This window comes from Leptonychotes weddellii, unplaced genomic scaffold (genome assembly GCF_054177405.1).
Source record: "Leptonychotes weddellii isolate Sample4059 unplaced genomic scaffold, ASM5417740v2 HiC_scaffold_8917, whole genome shotgun sequence".
In the NCBI taxonomy this organism is placed as follows: Eukaryota; Metazoa; Chordata; class Mammalia; order Carnivora; family Phocidae; genus Leptonychotes; species Leptonychotes weddellii.
In genome coordinates this window covers 3,895-8,419 of record NW_028060513.1, presented here as the reverse complement: position 1 = coordinate 8,419, position 4,525 = coordinate 3,895, and the positions used below count along the sequence as shown (strand labels likewise).

Below are 4,525 nucleotides of genomic sequence, written 5' to 3'. Positions count from 1 at the left end.
GATGCGGGACTCGATCCAGGGACTCCAGGATCATGACCTGAGCCGAAGGCAGTCGCTTAACCAACTGAGCCACCCAGGCGCCCAAGATTTTATTTATTTTAGAGAGAGAGAGAAAGAGAGTGCAAGTGGGGAGAGGAGCGGGGGGTTGGCAGGGAGGGAGGGGGAAAGTATCTCAAGCAGACTCTGCCTTGAGTATGGAGCCCAACATGGGGCTTAATGTGGGGCTCCATCCCAGGACTGTGAGGTCATGACCTGAGCCGAAACCAAGAGCTGGATGCTCAACAAGTTGAGCCACCCAGATGACCCTGTTTGTTCTGTTTCTGTGAAAAATGCCATTGGAATTTTGATAGGGATTGCACTGAATACTTAGATCTCTTTGGGTGGAATGGACATTTCAACAGTGTTAGTTCTTCTAATCCATGAACATGGGTTATCTTTCCATTTATTTGTGTCATCTTCAATTTCTTTCATCAGTGTTTTATAGTTTTCAATGTACAGATCTTTCATCTCTTTGGTTAAATTTATTCCTCAGTATTTTATTCTTTTTGATGCTATGGTAAATGGGATTTTTTTCTTAATGTATTTTTTGGATATTTCACTGCAAGTGTATAGAAATATAACTGGTTTTTGCATGTTGATTTTGTATTTTGCAACTTTATGGAATTAATTTATTAATAGTTTTGTTTATTATTTATGAATAAATATTACATTTATTAACATGTTTTAACAGTTTTTTTGCTAGAGTCTTTGAGAATGCTATATAGAAGGTCATGCCCTCTGCAAAAAGTCAGTTTTACCTCTTCCTTTTCAAGGATAATTTTTCTTTATCTTGTCTAATTGCCCTGACTAGGACTTCTAGTACAATAGGAGTGGGTGCTCTTGTCTTGTTCCTGATCTTGAAGGAAAAGCTTCTAGGATTTTACCATTGAGCATGGTGTTGGTCAGTTGTTGGCTTGTCATATATGATCATTATTATTTGAGGTCTGTTCTTCTATTACCCACTTTGTTGAGAGTGTTTTTTTCTTTTTATCATGAAAGGATGTTGAAATTTTTTAAATGCTTTTACTGCATCTATTGAAATGATCATATGAATTTTATCTTTTATTCTATTAAGGTGGTGTATCATATTTACTGATTTGCATACATTGAACCATCTTTGCATCTTAAGGATAAATCCTACTCCATCATGGTATATGATCCTTTTAATGTACTGTTGAATTCAGTTTGCTGGTATTTTGCTGAGGACTTTTGCCTCTAAGTTCATCAGGGATATTGGCGTATAATTTTTTTTCCGCACAATGTCCCTGTCTGGCAATGCTGGCCTTATGAGTTTGGAAGTGTTCCCTCCTCTTAAATTTTTTGGAAGAGTTTGAAAAGCATTACTATTAATCCTTCTTTAAATGTTTGATAGATTTCTCCAGGAAGCAATATGGCCTGGACTTTTCTTTGTTGAGGGACTTTGATTAGTGATTCAATCTTTTTACTTGTTATTAGTTTACAGTCCAAATTTGTATTTCTTCATGATTCAGTCCTGGTAGGTTGTATGTTTCTAAGAATTTATCCATTTCTTTTAGGCTACCCAATATGTTGGTGTTTAATTGTTCAAAGTGACTTCTTATTATTACTATCCTTAGTATTTCTGTGGTATCAGTTTTAGTGTCTCCTGTTTTATTTCTGATTTTATTTGAGTCTTCTTTCCTTTTTTATAATTAGTCTAGCTAAAGATTTATCAGTTCTATGTATCTTTTCAAAACCCAAATCTTAGTTTTATTGGTATTTTTCTATTGTCTTTCTAATCTCTATTTCATTTATTTCTAATTTTTGTTATTTCCTTCCTTCTACTAACTTTTGACTTAGATTGTTCTTATTTTTCTCCTTAAGGTATAATGTTAGGCTGTTTGAGATCTTTCTTTTTTCTTAATGCAAGCATTTATCACTATAAACTAGCCTCTTACAACTGCTTTTGCTGCATCTCTTAAGTTTTGGTATGTTGTATTTCCATTTTTGTTTGTCTTAAGATATTTTTAAATATCCCCTCTGATATCTTCTTTGACACATTGGTTGTTCAGGAATGTGTTATTCAATCTCCACATATTTGTGACTTCTCCATGTTTCTTCCTGTTATTGATTTCTAGTTTCATAGCATTGTGGTAGGAAAAGATATGTGATATGATTTCAGTCAAGCTTCTTAAATTTGTAAGACTTGTTTTGTGGCCTAACATACGATCTATCCTGGAGAATGTTCCATGTGCACTTGAGAAAAATATATTCTGCTACTGGTCTGCAAAGTATGTGCTGAGAAATCTGCTAATAGTCTTATGAGGGACTCTCTTTTATATGATGAGCTTCTTTTCTCTCGCTGCTTTCAAATTCTCTTTGTCTTTGATTTTTGACAGTGCTACTATAATGTATCGTGGTGAAGTCTTTTTTGGTTTAACCTGATTGGAGACATTTGAACTTCATGTACCTGGTTGTTGACATCATTCCTCAGATTTGGGAAGTTCTTAGCCATTATTCTTTTAAACAAGCTATCTGTCCCTTTCTCTCTCTCTTTTCCTTATGGGACTTCCATAATGTGACTTTTGTTTTGCTTGATTGTGTCCTATAAGTCATATATAGGCCTTCTTCATTCCCTTTCATTCTTTTTCTTTATTTCTCCCCTGACTGGATAATCTCAAATGACCTGTTTTAGAGCTCACTGATTCTTTCTTCTGCTTGACTGGGTTTCCTACTTAAGTTCTCATTTTTTTTTTCATTGTCAATGACACTTTTATTATTGTTAATTCATAATTCCCATTTGCCATGATAGTCAAGCTTATTTAGAGAAATAAACCAGAAATAAACCATGATAGTCAAGCTTATTCAGAGAAATAAACCAGAATTAAACCAAAATTTAATTATAGGAAACACTGTAAATATTCTGTCTCACATGATATCCAAGACTAAGTATCTATTCAAATAACATTCAAAAAGCTGATGATATAAACTTTGGCAGTTTTCAAGAAACACTGGTCAATCCATAATTAAATCTCAATGCATCAGTTAACACCTGGGCACCTCTTGCAGACAACCAGTTTGACTCAATAAACTTTAAAAATATATATTTAATACTTATAGATTTTATTTATTTTTTAGAGAGCGAGCGAGCGAGAGAGAAACAGCATGAGAGGAGAGAGGGTCAGAGGGAGAAGCAGGCTCCCCGCTGAGCCGGGAGCCCGATGCGGGACTCGATCCCAGGACCCCGGGATCATGACCTGAGCCAAAGGCAGACGCTTAACCATCTGAGCCACCCAGGCGCCCTATATTTAATACTTATAATATTATTCATGGAGTTCTTGGCAGAGTTAAGTATTTTGAGGTTTCTACTGTTGAGAAACTTGAGGTTCATGTTGTCCTTTTTTCAGTGCCCAAAGCTCCGTTGTGAGCCCTCCAGGCTTTGGTGGCATTTCAGGTATTGTCAGGTCCGGCCGGTAGTACCTGTGCACCGCTTCGGCCCCGGCGCACATGGTCAGGAGGCTGGCAGTGAACATTTTCAGGTAGGTGGCCAGGACACGCCGGCGGGTATGGTCGGGGGGCGCAGAATGCACTGGTGTTCGGCAGCGGGTCAGAGGGCAAGTGGCAAGTTCTCATTTTTTTTAGTTCACGCATTGTGTTCTTCAGCTCCAAAATTTCTGTTTGGTTCCTTTTTATATTTTCTATTTGTTGAACTTCTCATTTGTTCTTGTACTGTTTTCCTGATTTTGTTAAATTGTTTATCCATTTCTCTTGTGGTTCTCTGAGCTTCTTTAGAATAGTTATTTTGAATTCTTTGTTGAGCATTTCATAGATCTCCATTTTTTGTGGTTACTGGAAGTTTTTTGTTTTCCTTTGGGTGGTGTCACATTGGTCTGATTCCTTGTGATCTCTGTAGCCTTGCATAGGAGTTTGCACATTTGAAGCAGCAGTCACCTCTTCTAGACTTTATAATTGACTTTGGTAAGGAAAGATCTTCATTTGTGGGTAGGGGCATGCTGGAGCACGCTGTGGCCTCAGGTCTACTGGTGTGGGGCACCAAGTGTGGGGGCCTGTGGTTGGTCTGGATCTGGGGGGAAATGGTGAATTGTTGGCTCAGGCAGCTGTGATCTGTGATATCAGCAATCCTTGTTGGCAAGAGCCGTAGGGGGTTCCCAGTGGATACAAGAGCTGTTGGGGCTCTCAGCAGCACCTCCAAATTTCATGCCGTGGAACCAGGGCAGGTGGCGTTGGTGGCCAGAGCTAGGGGTGCACATAATCGACGGTGGGAGCTGGCTGCAGGTGCTTGTGTGGGGGCAGGCTGGCAGCAGGCACATGCACAGTGGCAAGGCCAGCGGCCAGTGGCAGGGCCCGAAGCCAAGTATGGATGCAGCAGGGCCCTAGGCCGTTGTTGTGTACTCAGGTGGCTGCAAGGACTAACCTCAGGTGCATGCATGGCAGTGGGGGCCAGTGATCGGAGTTGGGGCTGGTGGCATGCAGGTGGGAGGCATCAGGGTTTAGCTGTAAGCCCCTG

The 4,525-nt window shown here is 39.4% G+C and overlaps 1 pseudogene; it reads right to left on the bottom strand.

Annotated features, from left to right (window-relative positions):
• Positions 1-95: 95 nt before the first annotated feature.
• LOC102726783 (ubiquinol-cytochrome c reductase complex assembly factor 6 pseudogene) lies at positions 96-3,586 on the bottom strand (annotated as a pseudogene).
• Between the last annotated feature and the right edge of the window lie 939 nt (positions 3,587-4,525).